At 45.8% G+C, this 21,280-nt stretch overlaps 1 long non-coding RNA gene across 1 annotated transcript; it reads right to left on the bottom strand.

The window, feature by feature from the left end:
* Window positions 1-8,631: 8,631 nt before the first annotated feature.
* On the bottom strand, window positions 8,632-9,972 carry LOC134450326 (uncharacterized). The gene is made up of 3 exons (XR_010035068.1): window positions 9,734-9,972; window positions 8,928-9,026; window positions 8,632-8,767 (listed from the first exon to the last, which is right to left on the bottom strand). It is a non-coding gene; the product is annotated as an uncharacterized LOC134450326 (long non-coding RNA).
* Window positions 9,973-21,280: the final 11,308 nt, after the last annotated feature.

Raw genomic sequence — 21,280 nt, forward strand, 5'->3', positions numbered from 1 at the left:
TAAGTAATAAAATGTAAGAGTAATATATAATAAATGCTCATAAATGTAGAGCTCTCGATTACTAGACCTAGAAAAACAAGGACACTGTGTTCTGCTACTAGAAGTTCAATCTACTCAGTAACTTTGAGTTCAATAGCCAACTAATGTAAAACAAAAAAACAAAAAAAAACAGTGAAAACTCTCTCTCTCTCTCTCTCTCTCTCTCTCTCTCTCTCTCTCTCTCTCTCTCTCTCTCCCTCCCTCTATTGATAGCTTTGCAGAATACCACATGCAGTGAGGTAGACCTTAATATGGACAAACTGCAATAATACGGAAACATTGAAGCACTTTGTCTTCCACACGGTGTGTGGGGGTGCATCTCAAGAGGGGAAGACAATGATGTTATCCATACAGTGTTGCGCAACATGCTGATGTCAGGAGAGCAAGGTTGCGAAAGGGAAGCTTCTCTATGGGTCTACTTTGGCTGCAAACTCAGCACCTCACTACATCACATTTGAGAAGTGCAATAAGGCATTGCCAGCAGAATGAGCTATCTCTCGGCAGCAACATGCGCACACCATTTCATCTCCTCCAAATGTGAGCATGCAGACGCACGCACGCACACACGCATGCACACACGTACGCATGAACGCACGTATGCACGCATAAGCAGGCACGCATGCTTACACGCACACACACACGCAAGCACACACAAAAGCACGCACATGCACACTCCACCTATGCATGCACGCACGCTGCACACATGCACGCCTGCGTACACACACACACACACACACACAAGCACACACACACACACACACACACACACACACACACACACACACACACACACACACACACACACACACACACACACACACACACACACACACACACACACACACACACACACACACACACACTTTATGTCCCATTGTAAAGGTGAAAAAGAGGATTTGAAGTAATGGGAAATAATCAGTTATGTTGCTGGACCCATGTTGACAGGCGAGTACATTTTTTTAATGGTTAAAATGACTGATTTCTCAGGTCTACAGCAGCTGACATTCATGGCTCTCACAGTATTCTGTTCACCATATAAATCTTTAAAGATGACATAGCCAGGGATGGGAGAAGGGAGGCCGCTCCTCAGGCAGTACAATACCTACAGGTACACAACCATAAAATAATCAAAATATTTCAGCTTTTCCTTGAATTAAAATAATGATCATCAGGCTACTATTATTCATCCATCAAGTAGGAGGAATGATGACAAGTCGTGATTAGGCACGATAATGCTCTATTTGTTTATCTGGGTTTATGCCGAAACACAAGACGGCTGATGAGAATGATAATGAGGGACGTGCGCACCAAAACACAACAACACAACAATGAGCTGGTAAACAAACCGCTTCGTTTTTTGTTCGGTGCCAACAACAGAGCTGGCACCACTTGAACGAATCAATGCCACCCTTAAAAATGAAGCTCATTAGCCATTCTTCCCAGGCTCTACTGACCATAAAAACAGCCCTGTTTGTCTTGTTTTCACTTGTCAGGGACCAGGGGCCTAATACTACAAAGCTGGTTCAGGATAAGTTAAGGTTAAGTTAAGGTAAATCATCTAATACAAGAGCTTTTCTTAAAGGTACACTGTGCAGGATATGGTGAAAAAAGGTACTGCAACTATGCTGCTCATTGGAACTGGGCTGCCTATTGCCAAATTTGATCTTTTCGTGAAAGTTTACTAAGTAATAAACTGATATTTTCTAGTATGGCCCAAGTACAGTAATTTTTGCAGCTAAAAATGGCTATTTCTGGAAATTCAAAATGGCAGACCATGGAGAAGATCCTCCTATTCATGTATGAAAAGTGCACCTTTTACAGTCATAATGAATATTTAGAATTTGATGGTGGTGGTAAGCATTAATGAAAAAGGTAACATTAGTGAATGAATTCTGGAAATAAGCAACTACAAATCTTACACAGTATAGGCCTACACTCTCAGAAATAAAGGTACAGAACTCGTCGCTGTGGCAGTAGGGGAGTACCATTGCGTCGCTTGGGTGGTACCTCAAAAAACAGGTGACAGATGCACATTGGTCGACATTGGAAATAACTGAACGCACCTCTTTTTTGGGGTACTAATCAAGCGACGCAATGGTACTCCCCTTGAGGATACCGCCACAGCGAAGAGTTCTGTACCTTTATTTCTGAGAGTGTACCTTTAAGAAAACGAGGACTCCAGACTCTTCTATTACATGATTTACCTCTTAACCTTAACTTATCGTGAACCAGCTTTGTAGTATAGGACCCTGGAACCTGTTTCTCGAAAACATTGTTGCTATCCAGTTAGCAACTTAGTAGGTTGCCAATGGGAAATTGCATGGCAACCAAGTAAGTTGCTAATGCAGTTAGTAACAACGCTGTCGAGAAACGCACTCCTGGATCAGATAAGGTTTTTTTTCCTAGCCTGTATCGCAACACAAAACACACCCCTTCCATTGAGATTGTGTACGCGGTGGTGCAAAGACCAAGTCAGACTTAACGTAGCTGCAGAAAGTGTAATTTTGTAGACAATGTAATTTTAGTTTCTAGGTTATCAGTTGCGTGATGGATTTATAATAGCCCAGCTCTTTACAAGTCCCTGCCTGCGTCTCATAGTAGGAGACATACACCACCTTAGCATTTTTTTTATCTTGTTTATTTATGCTCCTTCCCATTCATGCCCTCTGCTCGGTCGAGTTCAACATATTCAAGCAGCATCTGCTGCTTCGTGTATATGAATCACACGCACAAGGCATGTTCTTCTTGGCAAGATTAATTTGCAACCACCAAGAGAGCATTCTTCTTAAAGATTAATATCACAAAAGGGTTTTGCTATACTTTGTTTTAACGCCTTCTAATAGGTACGGTACAATATCCAACACTGTTCAATAAAATGGAAATAGAAGTGTCCAGAAGGGTCTGTTACATCATTTGAGTGTTATCTGACTATTTTGCAGTGTCCAGACACAATGCAGCAGATCTGACAGTCATGCTGATAATGAGAACTTATTCATTTACACTTCATCCATTTCAACAGCCAAAAGACTGTGCAGGTGTTTTAGAAATCACTTTCATGTTTGATTTCTCTCAGTCTCTCTTCAACAGTGATGCAGGAGACGAGTTCCTCGTTCACATTCGGTGCCTTCATCTCTGTCTGTCTGTGCGTCTGTCTGTCTGTCACTCATTCACTCACTTACTCTCCCTCCCTCGTGCCCACACTTTAAGTTCAACTACAAGTTTGATTCACAGCCGTTTTATTAGCACAACAGTTTGGAAGCCAGAATTCAAATGTTTTTCTTTGGCTGTTATTTCCACAATGCACCCGGTGCACCCAGTACAATGAAAAGACCACATTTAGTGAATAGTGATATGATTAAAAGAGAGAGAAGATGAAATGCACCAAAAATGATTTGAGCTGGTGCAATTTTTAGCACCAGACCCACATCTTCAATGATATGCTCCTGTTTGAAAACTCTCACATAAGCTAGTATGCCAATTTAATTACATAAAAGGTGGTTGGCCTTTTAAACATAATACATCATCACATTCGCCAAATATCAATAGTTCTAAATATAATAATCAACATAAAATCAAATTTCTTGATTGCATCGATGACACCCCACTCCCTCCCTTGTTGCTGGGCTTGTACATATTTCTCCAGACACTGCTACTCTTTCTTGTAGTATGCTAGATAAGGTATGGTAGTCGTCAGTGGTTGGCAAAATCCGTCCGTTCAATTTACGGCATGCTCACACAGACCAGCACTTAGAAGATGACTTTGCTGACAAGCCCTCTATCCTCCCAACACAGACCCATTGGGGAGTACCCCCCCCCCCACCTCCACCCACACACACACACACACACACACGCACGCACGCACGCACGCACGCACGCACGCACGCACGCACGCACGCACGCACGCACACACACACACACACACACACACACTCTTCTTTCTCTCTTTCTCTCTCTTTCCCTGTCCCTACAAGAGTCCAGGCAGGCCAGTAATGCCGAATCGCTGTGATTGCAATCATTCCTCATTCAATTTACTAAGGTCTTTTACACAGACACATCCCCCCAAGGATGCTATATCAATCCCAGCTCCCCTAGGAACAGACTATGAAGAGACTAGTGGCATTATCCTGAACACTGTCTTGCTCTTTTTCCACGTGCGTGATAATATGGTTTGGGTTGGCCGTTCCCCAGAGCAATGGACCAAGTCATGGGATGGGATTTAAGTTGCAAGGAGTTTTTTGTATAAATCCATTGGCAGGGTTAAATTGTTGTCAAATGTGCTGAGCAGCTTTTTTTGTTTGTTTTTTTGTTTTTTTGCCACGTGATGTCCATAGCTAGAGACGGATGAACAACTGAGTGTTAAGCTCCATGCATTACACAACTTTAATTCTTGAACATTTATTACGGAATTAAGAGTTTCATGATGCATCACACCATAACTTACACGAACATATAAAAGGAACATATTTTGTACATTTATACATATTTTATGTACATACAACTTCCATGTCTACATACTGTATATATTGAATTGTGCAAGTGTTCATTTTCTTTACTTTTAAATGTACTGTATCCTCTATTAGAGCGTTGAAGAAAGGGCAAAGGGCTTTCTTCTCTTCTTGGCAGCGTTTGGGAATGTTTTCCCAAAAACGTTCCCACTGACAAGATGCTGACAAATCCCACAATTTCATTTATGCCAACAACAGGCCTCAAACACACACACATACACATGAACACACAAAAGTACACACACAAATGCACACGCACACGCACACACACACAAACACACACAATTTATTTTTTTTGGCAATAATTGTCCTCAAACACAAACACACATGTAAACACACACACACACACACACACACACACACACACACACACACACACACACACACACACACACACACACACACACACACACACACACACACACACACACACACACACACACACACACACAATCCGTAAGCCAGTAAGTTAGAAAGCTGCCGCTGTACAACCGAGTATTTCATCTTGCCAGGGAACCATGTTGGAAAAATAAGAGCCAATAGCTGTGGATAGGATTATTTCCTTAATAGTTTTTGACAGAGGGTGTGGTGGCATTCTATTTCAGGCTAAATGGCATTTGGGTTATATAAAGGGATTTGAATTGCAGCTGGCTCCGGTGTTGATTTGGTGTAAGGTCTGATTATGCTTCCCCGCCCGTCTGTCAGAGACAGTTGGGCTGGCACTGGTTGTCTCAGTTGCACTGGTTCAATCTCTGGGGGCTTCTGTCTTTGTGTCCCATCTGCTAGTTCTATTACTGCCAGTGAGCTTATTTCCTTGCGTGACGTTTGTCAAACACCTGCTTCATTGCTGTAAACACGTGTCGCGTGGTCGTGCGTTTCGGCTGCCTACAGTATTTGTTTGTGTTTGTCTGTTTGTCTGTCTGTCTGTGTTTGCTGAGTGTAAATGGGACAGGGAAGTGAACCATTCCATTTTTTTGAACGACAAAAGTATAAATATGTTACATTCCTTAGTTCAGAGTCTTGGACTCTGGACTGAGATAGCAAAATAAAGTGTTTGGTCAGTGTTCACAGTATTCATACCTGACGTTTTTAATAATGCAAACTCATATGTAATTTAAACCTGAAGTGCTTTATCTTGCAAAGAATCGAACATGTTATTTTGGGACATTTTTTGTTAAAATCGTGCTTTACAAAATTGTGACAAATATGGCTATGGACTAGGTGAAATATATACCGTATGTATGACCACAGCACATCAATGAAAGAAATACATGACGCTTCACTAATACAAAATTCTTCCCCATAGCTGGCTGCTGCTCAATCATAATTCACGACAGCTACCACCTCTGTGCAGAAGCATCACATCCTGTACAGCGACTCACACCTCGGGGTGCTGGGGAACATAGACCACTGCACAGACGTTACATCCACCTAGACCTGCTTTTATCTACCCAGGAGAGAGAGAGAGAGAGAGAGAGAGAGAGAGAGAGAGAGAGAGAGAGAGAGAGAGAGAGAGAGAGTAAGGCTAGTTTCCGCTGTGCTGCAGGGTAGCCACGGCTTTGGTATAGTATAGCCACCCAACTATGTCACTGTCATGTGTATGTGCGCTTTGAGATTTTTGACAGATACACATTACAGCATTACCCAGCCAATGGACTATTTTGTGGCCGCCCACTGTGTGTTTACATAGTGCACCCCTCCTGAATACTGATGTGTTTGGAGTTCCTCTCTTTTGCCCTGTGGAGAACTGCAGTTGTGTGTGCCATTTTGTCTTTATGCCAAGTGCAGTAGTTTCTTTTACAAATATGCTTTTAAAGGAGCATCAAGCAACTTTTTATTTTTTTTATTTTTCTGTTTCGCAGTTGAATATCATGGTTGTTGGAGCTCACTCTGGTGATCGCCTGGGAATTCATATGAAATTCATATATGTACCACATTCATGATCACAGGCTTTGTAGGACTTTATGAGAGGATGCACCAGGAGACTAATGGTGTCCTTCCCACAGACAGCAGGAGAGGATGAGAGTTTTCATTTGCCTACAAATGATTCTCACTCGATTACATCATTGTTTAATTCGGAAACCATTAAATAGTGCTCCTTTAAAGCACAATGTCTGCATGGCAACAATACAACTGTACTAACATATACCGTAGTGCTTTGCTGTTGTCATGTTAGCTAAGACAAATGCCAAAGTCAAAATTTCTTATACACATACAACAGAGGCGATTCCTCTTTGAGTACAAGGGAGGCGCAGCCTCCTGTCCAAAATCACGGAGAATAGTATGTAAACTAATGCTTTACACGACTTAATAACATTGCTATTTCAGACCCAGCTTCATAGAAAATGCATGTGCTCAACTTAGAGATGAAACCAATCTGTAATAGGATCCCGAGACTCGCACGAGTTTTTTTTCGCTCATGACAACGCAAGCGAGTCGAGTCTCAATGGACTTCAATGGCATGTGGAATTGTACGCTTTTCCAATGGCAAAATGCTAAACGGTCATTGGCTATTGCCGTGAAATTTTTTTGATTTTGAGACTGAGCCTCACTGGGAGTGAATGGAGAAGAGAGAGGAGGGGGGAGGTACCGGAGACTGAAGCTCCGGCTTGTGATTGGGTGAACCCCGTGTCAGTAGGCTACAGTAGTTGATTTCATTTCGAAATGCGGATATGTTATTAATTTGACTGAGAAGTTTCGTCGTGTAACCAGCGGGGAAGCTATTCATTGCGGTGTACTCCAGTTTTGTGTACATATTCTTGTAAACCTAGTGTTGCGAATAAAGTCTTAATAGTGGCATTATTAGTCCTTATCCTTTTCAATCTCCCAATTCAAAAGTTGAGGTTAACTTGCCTACTTTTTGTTAGGGCTAGCTTGCAAGAAAGCTAAGAGAGCTATGCAAAATGCCAAGCATTGTGGATTAAATTCTGGCGAATTCCAGTCGTCCTTATGAGGAGAAAATGAATATCAAGGAGCAGAGCAGAGCACTGCCTAATATTGACTTGGTGAAAAAGGTAGGGAAGAACAACCGTTTCTTTTGAGCTTTCGTGGTGTCTGATCAACTGGTTAACTGTCCCGTGATAGGCGAGTCCTTGTTTCCTACTGTGTTGGCAATGTCTGGTAAATAATTAAAGATTTTGCGACCTCTTAAGTCGTGCACCCAGTAATGAACAAAGACATAGGCAAAATCAATCACATCAATTATGTGGCGGAGGTAGGCCTAATAATAATAATAATAATAATAATAATAATAATAATAATTGTTAAAAAGGGCGTCTGGCTCTTTAAGGCAGCTTTGGACTGAGCGCGAGAGCGCATTCTGATTGAGAACGTTGGCTGCGCGAGCTTGCAGTGCCAGGAAGAAGATGCCAGCGCAGCTTGGAGCCGCCAGCTAAGTTTTAAGTTTGAAGTTAATTTGACATGTTTTAGCCATTTAGTTTGCTGTTTAAGTCAAGAAGTGTGCGTCCTGAAAACAGTGAGTAATGCTGTCATGTCTCGTATGTTTGTTATTAATATTTAGACGGTGATTTTGTGCCAAATTTAAGTTTAAATGTCGAATGTCAGTCGAGTGAGACGTCCCACACAGCAAAAGTACACCGTAATGGATCCGCCCCGGAGTCCACCATCCGGAGGCCATCCTCCGGAACGGATCCGGTAAACGGGGCCGTATCGGCGTCCACTTGCACGCCGCCTATCATCCGACGCGGAGGCGTGGTGCGGAGTCAAAAGGGACCCGTTTGTCACCCGCAACGGGTCCGCGTGCAGAAGCGTACCTCCGCAGTGAGCCCGGTTCGGAGGCGCGACATCCGATGCGGACTCATTACGTGTCCACTTATTGCATCCGTCACGGTTCCACTACTTTTTATCAGTTACGGACCCATTCCGGACTCATAGATGTTCCGGGCCGGGACCATTTTGGATCCGTGCTCATAAAGTTACTTTCTTATTATGCTATAATCCCAATAAACGAACACTAAACCAGTTAACCGTTACAAACAGCATTTAGATTTAATTCTACAGATAACACAGACCTGGCCTAGACACCGTTTAAATAAGATCCCGAAAAAAACACAACCTGACGAAGAACTTCACTCATCATGATTTTTTATTTATCTTGACATTATTTTTCTGTCTCACTGTCATGTTGAACAATCGCGTGTCGTGGCTGCCTTCTCTTCCTTCCCTCATCAGTCGACGGGGAAACATCACATCAGCGCTCCGATCTGAAAAGGCAACACAGAGCTAAACTTAGAGCTTTCATTTACATTTCGTAAGATGACAATCAGACATTGCATGCATATGGAATGGCCAACGCTCTTTCACATCTCTATCCCGTGACAGTAATGATGTTGAATATTATAAGATGTACAATGTCCTACTTACTCTTGGTCGTAAAAGCCGGGAGGCAGGCGGGCATCACTGTAGCAGGGTGGATTACAGCCGGCTAGCCCTGTCCGACCCAGAGGTATTTCCACCTGTTTACTGTTGCACAAGATTAAGAACAAATTCAGATATTTGTAGCCCAACCACGGACATCTGTATCAAACTATGAGCCCAGCTACTTCATTCATTCACCAATGATGGACAGCATATGGGACGAGGGCGCAGTTCATGGCCATCCATTAATTGCTAATAAATAATTAGCCTGGATTTCGTTAACGTGAGGAAAACATGATGCCACCGCTTTAGGATTTGTGCCGTTAAAAACACAGTTGGTGCCAAACCTGTTGAGAGCATCACCAATCCGTGTAAAAGTGTACCACGAGCCAAATTCAGACCAATATAGCCGTTTCATAAGAGTATTTGAACACTTAGACCTACGTTTAACTTTACAAAAGTTTGCTTCAGTCAACCGGTTTGCTAGTAGCTGGCTAGCAAGCTAACGTAAACAAGGCTGTTAAAATGGGCACAATGTAGATAATTTTTATTCAACTGCACTTCCTCCATGTATCGGATGGCATCATATTTTAACAGCATTTAGGAAATACTACAATAGCCAATGTAGTTCTCCATGTCTTTGAATGAATGAACTAGCTGTCTCGTTTTGAAAACAACTAGGGTTAACATACACTTTTTAAAGTCATAAAACAAAATCCTACGAAATATCAATAAGCATTGATAGTATAAAAGCTTCAGATATACTTTTTGTACCTTTGTGTATCACCTAATATAAATAAATTAATACTTACTGGAGAGCGCTGTTCGGTCGTGTCTGCCCCAACAAAAACTGTACCAACGTCCGTTAGATTTTACAGCGCGTCCGCGTTTGTGAATCAGATATGGATGCGATTATGGTCCGCGTTTTGACAGTAGAATTTGGGGCGGCGCACGGTGGCGACCCTGATCCACCAAGTGGAACCCAAAGGAATGTGACAGTGACACGGATGTGGTGACTTGAACGCGGCTCCGCATCGGAGTCCTCTGCTGTGTGGGGTTACTGTTTGAATGTTTGAACTCGTAACGTATGCCTAGTAATTGTTTGCCGAGTGAAATCGCTATGCTGTAAATGCAGTCTTTATGTAGATTTCCAGTAAGTAATTTGAAGTAAGTAAGAAGTGCCTTTATGTTTCAGTCGAGATATTTGTGTTTCATATTGATGCCGTCGTGCGTTAGGCACTTTATCTAGCCACTCGGTAATGTAGCCCGTTTGTATAGTAGCTGAGGTAATTCCTTGCAAGTACTCATTATACTTTATTGTATATTTCTTTCTTATAGACCACACACACACACACAACTATACAGTCCTTTCATCAAGCCCAATGGCTATCTAAGTTGTAACCCCTTCCTCAAGAATAAAGAACATTCACTTAAGGACAAAACGGACTCATGTGCATTCATAAGAGTTCTGACCGACTCTCCACGGCGTTCTGAAATATCCAAGAACCACTTCACTTAATCCCCTCAAACAATTTGGTCCTTCGAGCCTGGATAGAGCAGATAGCTGTGTGAAGATGGATGCAAATGAGACACAGCACATGGTCACCAGAAGAAGAGAGGGAAATGTTCCACCATACCTTCTGGATTATGACCTGAGTGGACCAGGATCAGCAATGAGGGGCCATGCACCGGTGTCGCAGCAAGTGGTCGAACAACAGTATGAAAGGGAGGAAGTGGCCAGCAACAGATCTGAATCACCAGTAAGCCAAACTGATCCAGCAACACAGCCCACTGGCCCTGAAACCATACAACTGTTGCAGGAAGACCCAAGTGACACAAGCCAAAACCATCCGTTGACTCATGCACCTACACCACGCCAGCAAACCCACCAAACCAATATTCCTCTGAGCAATCAGAGTATCAATATGTCTGAATTAGTAGCTGTCGTTCAAGAAGTGAGGCAACAGAATGTCACTCTCCAGCATCAGTTTCAGAGCCGGCTGAGATCAGTTTCCTGGTGAACCAGAAGCTATGTGTTGACGCCCAGGGCGGGGGCTGGGCTACACAAACCTTCTGGTACACCTGTGATTCGCTCTCCTCCTCCGTTCACGAAATGAACGGGGCAGCACGACGAATCAGGATATGAGGGAGGGATTTCAGTGGGTATGACGTTTATCGAACGCGACACCTTCCCCCAGGGTAGTTCGGCTGTGCCCGCCCCCTCACTGAATCACAACAGTAATGGCGGCGTGCGAGGAGTTATCATGCGTCGGGATGGAAGCAGCAATTTCAGCGGTGTTATCCAAAATACCTCAAGTTGATTCTCTAAAGGAGGAGCAGTCCCGAGTCATGGCTAAAGAAGAAGTGGCTGGCTATGCTTTCTTCTGAAGTCTATCAAAAAAACCTGGTGGGAATTGTTGTGGATGAAGTTCACGTAATCTACAGATGGTAAGTGAAAAAACAAGGTTGTTATTAGCAATTATTTATTGTGCTTTATGTGAAATTGTGGCTCATGTAGCACACTCGTGAGTGCTGGAGAAACACGCATGCTATTTTGATTCGGGATTCAGATACCCCATGGGAATGAGACCCAGACTAAACACTTCCCTTGGACGCCCGTAAGGCTTATTGGAACGTTTTTATTGAACTTGTGACTCAACACATTTCTGCTTTTCTGCTGAACCAGAAGCTATTTGTTGACGCCCAAGGTTTTTTAAAGGCTACTGGTTTACCAGGAAGCATTGCTGGTAAACCAGGTCGTGAAACTTTAGTGTCAGATTAAGTAAAGGGATTGTTTTGGTTTGGGCGTAGTTTAAACGTTTCATAATCAGGCCATTTCGCTGTTTGCTATGCCCAGTGCTGACGCCAGAGCCTTGTGAAGTTCGGTGTGAACAAACCCCTTCCCCCACCCAGTTGTGCTAAAGGTGTGCTAACATCCAGCAATTTCAATGTACTCACGGAGATCGTTCTTTGTTTCAGGGGCAACGGTGTAAAGGGGAATCCAGCATTGAGAGAGCCTTTCTCGCCTGGGACAACTCTGCTCAGTTGTGAAAGAAAGGTCAGACATTGTAAATAAAACTCACTGCTTAATAGCAAACCTTCTAAAAAATCTGCCAACCTACTTAACCCTTGTCTATCAACAGGTCCTTTACAGTTTTTTATTGCTGTTGTTTTTACTGTACTTAATACACATTGTATTAACTTTCAGAGTACATTGCACTGACCCTCTGTATGTAATTCAACCGCCTGTAAGTCACTTTGGATAAAAGCGTCTGTTAAGTGTAATGTAATGTTAACTGTTACTGTTAATGGCATAACCAATTATGACTCTGTGCAATAAAACTACCCCAATTGTTTTGCAAACCCAGTACATGATAAAGCCTCCATAAATAAAGTATTAATAGAAATCAGATATGGGAAGCAAAAGCCCGTCAAGGGCCGCTGAGCCGGCCTATAGCTGTTTGGTTATTGATGACTAACAGAATGCATATGTTATCTTTCAGGCACACCTGTCATGGCTTTGACGGCTTCAGCAGAAGTTGTCAACAGAGAGAGGGTCATCAAGCTGCTACACATGCACAATGCAACCCGGGTGACAGTGAGCCCAAATAGACATAACATCAGGCTTGGCCTGAAACATGTATCTAGTAATACCCTCTACCCTCACATGCAGTCTTGTATGCAATCAAAGGATCACCTAGGGTTGACAAGACAGTGAGAGAAGTGATTAAGGCAGGCACACAAGGCTGTTTAAGGAGAGCCTTATTTAGCCACTTCGACATGCATGTCACAAATTTGGAGCCTGGTCATAGTTGTTGCACCTATTGCCATTCCATTTGTTTGTGTTCATCTGGTGTTTGTTCTGAGTCTGTGCAAACACAGGTGTGCACTACTACCCCACAAAGATCTAGAGATGTGACAGAAGATGACAAGAATGTTATCAGGGCCTGCTTGCAGCAGTACAGGCGTACATTAGTACCAAACATGCCACTTGTCACAAGCAAGGCTTTCTGCACCGGGTTTGGAACAAAGCTAATAGAAGCAGCAGTCAACCATAGTCCTTACATCTTTGATATCACTTACATAACAAACAACTTACCAGTGTGTAGGCTACGGCATGCTCAGGAAATTCTACTTATAATAAGTGAGGTGTTTGATGACTTTGAGTAAACAGAGCAAACTCTCCCTGATGACACTTTCTTAGTGCCAGACATTGATTTCACTGGCTATTTTGATGAGTCTGATGATGAGTCTGAAACTGAGACGCAACACAGCAGTAGTTCTGGGTCCAACTAGCAAAATGTTATCACATGCTGTTGTAGCAATGTAAATACAAGAATGGAAATAATGATGTACAAAAGTCTTTGGAGAAAATGTAAATATTTTTTATTGTGACATATGTAAATAAAAGTGTTATTGTGCCAATCTGGGTGTTGTATTAACTGTACAATGATAAGACGGCATGAATGGCATGAATAGAATATACATTCACCATACAACCCTTTAAAATCTGTTTCCACTCAGCTGAACAGACATCAAGAGGGAGCCTGTTAAATTCACAGGTACATAACCAATGGGCCATCAACAGTCTCTAGCTGTGTCTCAGTGTAAGGTGTTTGGGCCCTGGAAGTGTCCTTGGTTGTAGGGCAAGTGACTTCTGCATTATGCACATCATGGTACACATATCCATCTTAGTATGCTGAGGTATCACAAAAAAAAATCTGAAAATCTGCTTGCAATTTGTGAAATGAAAATGCCTTAAAACTGTCAGCCAATGTATTGGCCAGCATGAAATGGGTGAAAGGGCTGCATATCTTCTTGCACTCTTCCTCCAGAATGTTTTGAATGTGTTCTGTGAGTGGTCCAAACAGCTCTTGGTGTTTCGTTATCTGTTTGGCTGCCCAGTTCCAGTTTTTTCTTGCCAGGGCCTCCACTACTACCGCTGTGCCATCTGGACACACCATCCTTTCACCTTTACTTCTGGTGGGGTAATAGACAACCACCTGTAACACACACCCAAAAAATATAGTCAGGGACAGTTTTTACATGATTACTTTTTTTTTTTTTTTTACAATACAATACGAGTTAATTGACTTAAATACTACTATATTAGTAGTGCATACTATATTAGTATATGCACATAACACTGAAAGTGTTTTAAGATACTCCAATAACAATAATAAAAGTAATGATAATAATAACATGTATTTATATAACACAACTCATACAACATGTAGTTCAATTGACTTCACGGTTAAATCAAAAAGACCAACATAAAACATGGGTTACTTGGGAAATGTGGAAGTACCTGAATGGTCTGTTGGGAATTAATAAAAGTAAACAACAACTAATGTTGTCTGTGGTCAGGAGATGGACAGGAGAGGACTATGAACAGAAGATCTTGTGAAAGTGGGAGAGGGGCAGAGAGGGGTGACAATGGGGGATGGGCACCACAAGCAAATGTGTGGACTGGTGAGCTTGGTGGACTGATCTCTCTCTCTCTCTCTCTCTCTCTCTCTCTCTCTCTCTCTCTCTCTCTCTCTCTCTCTCTCTCTCTCTCACACACACCACCAACACCAACACCAAATGAAGAGCTCTTTTCCAAAATGAGAAGTCATTTTATTCCTATTTTATTTTTTAAATCCAACTTTATGATGGCATTTGGGAAAATTGGAACTGGTTTAATGTTATGTGGTATTTTCAGAACAAATGTAAACATTATAAAACACATTTCAGTGATATTAGCAATAAATAGACTACAAAAACACTTCATTTTGGAATATTTTTGAAAATGGATTTACAGCATTGTGGAAAAGAGCTCTTCAAATACACTGACACACACACACACACACGTCTAATCAAGACTTGCTTAAACCAGGCGTACAGCTAGTAGTTGTAAGACAGTTGAGATTTTCTCGGTACAGTTGTCTACCATTATCTTACCATGGCATGGTGCTAAGTAGACTTGGCTTGATGCGTGGAGCTAACATAAGCAGGTTGAGTAGCCATTAAATTGGCTAAATGCTTATTGTATTTGCACTGGCGCAAATCATTGGTTATTGTCTAACAACCCAATATATTTTCTCACCTCTGTAACGCTTTGTCGAGCTGGGGTGTTGTCAGTGGCTGCTGGCCTCGGTAATTTCGGAGCTGGGGGGCCGTAGGGGTCGGTGGTTGCTCCGATGGGGTTCGGGCTCTGTCCCGTTTGCTTGCGATTGCCTAGGCCGAGGCCGTGGTGGTGTCTGCTGCACTCGCGGTCGTCGTGGCTGATGTTAAACTGGATAGGCCTATAGTAGGGTGATTCGGTTCTTTTTCTGCGTCTTGCCATTCTCTGAAAGTACTCAAACTCTCTTCTAGCCTAGCAATGAAGCGAAAACACTTCTGACAAATTCGAAACGAACGCTCCTGGACATTTGCTAATGTCAACCCGATTTCTGCCAGCCGTTCCTCGATTGATTTTGCATTAGTGTCCTTCTGGAAAATCCTGCTGTTTGTAATGACACCTTTTATCCTGAGATTTTCCTTGCAAAGACGACATCGGTCATTTACAGCCATTATGTTCTCTGCTAGTCTCTTCTCTAACACGCTGTAACTGTTTTGATTCCCGACCTGTACGACCTGGCGGCGCTTAGGTGACGACACGTCCTACGTCACAAAGCTTCAACGTGAGTGGTCGAAGTGCCATGTCATTCATATGAGGTTGCTCCAACCACGTGCAAGCATCTTTTGACTAAACCACGCCTGCGGAGAGGCGTGAGAGGGCAGTGTACCAGTAGCCTGTTACTTACAGGCTACTGGTTCACCAGGAAATGAGATCAGAGCTCCACCCCAACATGCTGCTCCAGTGTCGTCACAACACTTACGGCCACCAAGACAACAGTGTACAGACACCCCTCATCCCGCCTGACACAGACACCTGCTCCACAGGATGGTGACCCCCACGCTCATCTTCCTAGCCACCATTACGGGGTAGCAGGTGACCACGCCCCTCTCCAGCCCCCGCAGCAGCAGAGAGCAAACTACGCTTACGCTTCTCCCCATCCCAGCTTCATTGGTGTAGACCAGTATGGCCAGAGATTGCAAGCTCAGTCCTCACATACCCCCTATGACTCAAGATACGATAGCATGCACAATGCAGACCCCGGTTACACCCCCTATCGTTCCCGTCATAGGCATGTGTCCCCTACACGTGAAACTGTATACAGGGGGCCCAAGGCAACCATCCCGTGTATGACTTCACCTGACCCCAGACAGTTCTCCAGGATGAAGACAGCACTTGAGAACATTCTGCCGGAAGACGCCACAGAGAGATACAAGTATCAAATCCTCACTGACCATCTCAAGTGTGAGGAAGCCCTTCTCGTGGCTGATTCATATGTGAACTCCTGGCACCCATACACCGATACGATGCTGGCCCTCACCAAGATGTATGGGCAACCACACAAACTGGCCTTACAGCGTATATCGGAAGTGATGGATGGCCCAAGTGTCCGTACTGGCGATGTGAAAGCCTTTAACATGTTCGCTCTTCAAGTGCGCTCCCTTGTGGGCATGTTACAGCAGCTAGGGAGAGGAGGCAATCTGGAACTGCTATGTGGTTCTCACGTGTCGAGGCTACTAAGTAAGCTACCTTACGACCTTACCTACAGCTTTAAGAGGTACATCTATCCCAGGAAAGTGCAGATTCCTACCCTCGTCGACTTCTCTGAGTGGCTCGAGTATGAACTCGAAATGCAAGATGACAATGGGAAACCCCGTAGTGTCAAGAGTGAGGAGCCACAAAACAGGAAGAAAGACCACAAGCGAGAGCCAAAGCAGGGCATTAAGACCACAACTGTCCTCCTGGGTACAGATGCCACTGCCAAGCCCAGCACCTCTACAGCGCCCTCTGCAGCTGAACCTTCAGCCAATAAGAACACGAACGAGCAGAAGGGAAAGGCCTACTGTCCATATTGCGAGAACGACAAGCACTTTCTGAACAGCTGTGCTAACTTCAAGGAACTTAGCAAAGAGCAGAAGGTGGCATGGATAAAGGGCAATAACCGGTGTTGGCGCTGCGGCCGTGGTCACCAAGCTGCTAAATGCACGCTGAAGGCACCCTGCAAGACATGCAACAGGAGACATCTGCTTGTCCTGCATGAGGTCAACGAGAGAGAGGATGAGACGCAACCCCCAGCAGAAGCTAAAGCAGAGAGCTGCTTCACAAACACAGTCAGCCAGGTTCTGTATGCCGATCGTCCCACTTACAACTGTAAAGTGCTCCTGAAGATCAGCAAAGTCATCATCAGGAACGGGAACCGATCCATGGAGGCCTACGCTGTCCTTGATGACGGTTCGGAGCGGACGATTCTCCTCCATTCTGCAGTGCAAGACCTAGGCCTCATAGGCAAACCTGAGAAGCTCGCCCTCCGCACAGTCAGACAGGAGTTGCAGGTCCTTCATGGGGCGGCCATCTCGTTCACGATATCCCCGGCTTCAGAGCCCAAGAAGAGCTATGAGATACAGAACGCATTCTCTGCTGAGCAGCTGGGGCTAGCTGAACACACCCATCCTGTGAGTACGCTCCAGGAAAGATACAAGCATCTGGCTGGGCTACCTCTCCAGTCCTTGAACCGAGTCCACCCCATGCTACTGATCGGCTCTGACTACACCCACCTTATCACGCCGATAGAACCAGTTCGACTGGGTCCTGTGGGTGCACCTGCGGCCGTGAAGACACGCTTGGGATGGACGCTACAAGGGCCAGCCCAAGACCTCAGCCTCTGCCATAGCTCACCACAGTGCCTCTTCACATCAACAGCTCCCACATCTGACCTGATGTCATGTGTTGAGAAACTGTGGCAGCTTGACGTGATCCCGTATCGCAATGAGAAGGTGGTCGTCAGGTCATGCCAAGACCAGGAAGCCATGACCCTGCTCCAAGAGCAGACAGTGAGGGTAGACATCGGTGGTGTCAAACGCTACGCCACACCCCTCCTCAGAGTTAAGAACATGCCCCGGCTACATGCCTCACCAGAAGCAGTGCTACCACACCTGAGGGGTATCGAGCGACGATTGACGAAGTTGCCGGAGCAAGCCGCAGCATACCAAGCTGAGATAGACAAGCTTAAGGAAGCAGGATACGCCGTCAAGTTGGAGCCACATCAGATTGAAGGCACAGAGGAAGCATGGTATATACCACACCACATAGTCCAGCACAATGGAAAGAACCGGGTGGTCTATAACTGCTCCTTCCAGTACGGAGGCCTTAACCTGAATGACTTCCTCCTCCCTGGCCCTGCCCTAGGCTCCTCTCTCTTGGCCGTGCTGCTACGTTTCCGACAACACGCAATTGCCTTCAGCAGTGATGTACGTGCCATGTTCCACCAGGTACGACTGCTCCCCTCTGACCGGCCACTGCTGCGGTTTCTCTGGAGAGACATGGATCGGGACAGAGCACCAGATGTGTACGAGTGGCAGGTACTCCCCTTTGGCACGACCTGTAGCCCCTGTTGTGCTACATATGCATTACAGAGGCACGTCCACGACAACACCCAGCCAGAGGAGGAAGTTCGAGCTGTCATCGACCAAGCGTTCTACGTGGACAACTGTCTACATAGCCTTACCTCCCCAGAAGCGGCCAAGGACCTTATAGACAGACTCCAGCATCTCCTAGTCGAGGGAGGATTCGAGTTGAGGCAGTGGGCCAGTAATGACCCGTCCATCATCAGCCACCTTCCCTCCGACTTGAAGTCCACCAGCTGTGAGCTGTGGCTCAGCCAAGGCCAGTCGGATGTGCAGGAGTCTGCCCTTGGCTTACACTGGAACTGCAAGTCAGACACGCTCTCGTACAAGGTCCGCAAGGTGGAGTATTCTGCCGTCACGATGAGGAACATCTACAAGGTCCTCGCAAGCCAATACGATCCCCTCGGATACTTAGTCCCATACACGACGAGAGCGAAAGTCCTGGTGCAGCGTTTATGGGATAAGAAGCGCGACTGGGACGATCCGCAACTGCCCGAAGATCTGCTGGATTCCTGGCATTCCTGGGAAGCAGAGTTGGAACACCTACCTGAGATAACACTGCCCAGGTGCTACTCCACTCCCAGAATGGACCATCCAAGCAGCATTCGCGACATCCATGTGTTCTGCGATGCCTCAGAACAAGCCTACGGTTCTGTTGCGTATCTCAGGACTGAGGATCCAGATGGTGAAGTGGAGGTCTCCTTCCTTGCTGCACGGTCCCGGGTAGCACCCCGTAAGCAGCAGTCGATTCCCAGACTAGAGCTGTGTGCAGCTCTGACAGGAGCACAGCTCCTCAAAGTCATATCCACAGAGCTGACCCTCAAGATCAACTCCAGCACACTCTGGTCTGACTCACTGACTGTACTTACCTGGCTGCTGTCAGATTCCTGTCGCTACAAGGTCTTTGTGGGTACGCGTGTAGCAGAGATTCAAGAGTTGACAGAATCCGCCTCCTGGCGATATGTCCCTACCGGGGATAATCCTGCCGACGATATCACAAGAGGACTGTCTCTTCAAGTCATGCGCGATGACAGTCGATGGGCATATGGCCCCAAATTCCTGAAGTCACCCTCCGCTCAGTGGCCTGACCAACCATCCTTCGTAGTCCAGGAACCTGAGTGTGAGTTAAAGAAGGCTACGATAATGACTACGACCAGCGTCCTGGCATCCACGACCTCACCGTTACCAGATCCGGAGCAACATGAGACCCTCAGCAGCTACCTGCAAGCCGCTGCCCGTCAGCTTCACGGGGCGGCTGACGCCGACATCCCCCTCACCGCAGATGCCTTCAAGTCTGCTGAGGTAGCAGCTCTGCAACAGGCCCAGAGGGACTCTTTCCCTGACGAGGTTGCCCTACTCAAAGCTGGTAAGCCAGTGTCAAAGTCAAGTCGTCTACTGTCACTCGCCCCAGAGCTCGATGAGTCTACCGGTCTGATACGGGTGGGTGGACGGCTTCGCCGCTGCACTGACCTAGCCTCAGAAGAAGCTCACCCTATCGTCCTTGACTCTAAGCACCCGCTCACCAAGTTGGTCATCCAAGACTATGATGAGAAGCTGTGTCATCCTGGGCCTGAGAGGGTATTCACAGAGATCAGGAGGCGATACTGGGTGTTTCAAGGGCGTGAGGCAGTGCGTCGATACCAGAAGAAGTGTGGCAAGTGCCAACAGTGGAGAGCGCGTCCAGACCCACCCAAGATGGCTGACCTTCCACCATCGAGGCAACGCATCTTCAAGCCCCCTTTCTACTCGGCTGGAGTAGATTGTTTTGGCCCCCTCGTTGTCAAGATTGGCCGTAGGAACGAGAAGAGGTGGGGAGTCATCTTTAAGTGCATGACCACCCGGGCTGTCCATCTCGATCTACTCAGCAACATGGATAGCGACACCTTCCTAATGGCACTGAGGCGCTTTGTAGCGCGAAGAGGGAAACCCTATGAGCTCCTGTGCGACCAGGGCACAAACTTCAAAGGAGGAGAGAGGGAGCTCCGGCAAGCCTTCAACGCTCTCCACCCTGAGCTCCAAGCTCAGTTAGCCAGCCAGCAGATCAGATTCGTCTTCAATCCACCAGCAGCTCCTCATTTTGGAGGTTGCTGGGAGAGAGAGATCCGTTCTCTCAAATCTGCACTTCGTGTCACCATAGGGGCCCAGACTGTATCTGAAGAGGTGCTACGCACCGTCCTTGTGGAAATCGAGGGTATCCTGAATTCCAAACCCCTGGAGTACACTTCCTCTGATATAGCTGACCCTGACCCAGTCACCCCCAACTGTCTCTTGATGGGCCGGCGGGACACTTCCCTGCCTCAGGTCGTCTACGAGGGCCCAGAGACTTTGGGACGAAGAAGATGGAGACATAGCCAAGTATTAGCAGACCACTTCTGGAAGCACTTCCTGACCCACTACCTTCCAGGTCTCCAGGCTCGCCAGAAGTGGCGGACCGAGGCAGCGGAGCTACAAGTTGGCGAAGTCGTCATGATCGTCGACAATCAACTACCCCGCGCTCTCTGGCCAGTGGGGAAGGTCGTCCAGGTCTTCCCGGGAGCAGACAAGAGGATCAGATCGGCGGAGGTAGCAGTGAAGGACAAGAAGTACGTTCGGCCTGTGGCAAGGCTGATCAGCCTTCCTGTCCTCCCTGAGGAGAAGTGACTGCAGCCCTTTTTTTGGGGTGCGAATTCCCTCCGTGAATTCGGGGGCGGCTGTTAAAAAGGGCGTCTGGCTCTTTAAGGCAGCTTTGGACTGAGCGCGAGAGCGCATTCTGATTGAGAACGTTGGCTGCGCGAGCTTGCAGTGCCAGGAAGAAGATGCCAGCGCAGCTCGGAGCCGCCAGCTAAGTTTTAAGTCTACAGTTAATTTGACATGTT

Source organism: Engraulis encrasicolus, chromosome 6 (assembly GCF_034702125.1).
Source record: "Engraulis encrasicolus isolate BLACKSEA-1 chromosome 6, IST_EnEncr_1.0, whole genome shotgun sequence".
NCBI lineage: Eukaryota > Metazoa > Chordata > Actinopteri > Clupeiformes > Engraulidae > Engraulis > Engraulis encrasicolus.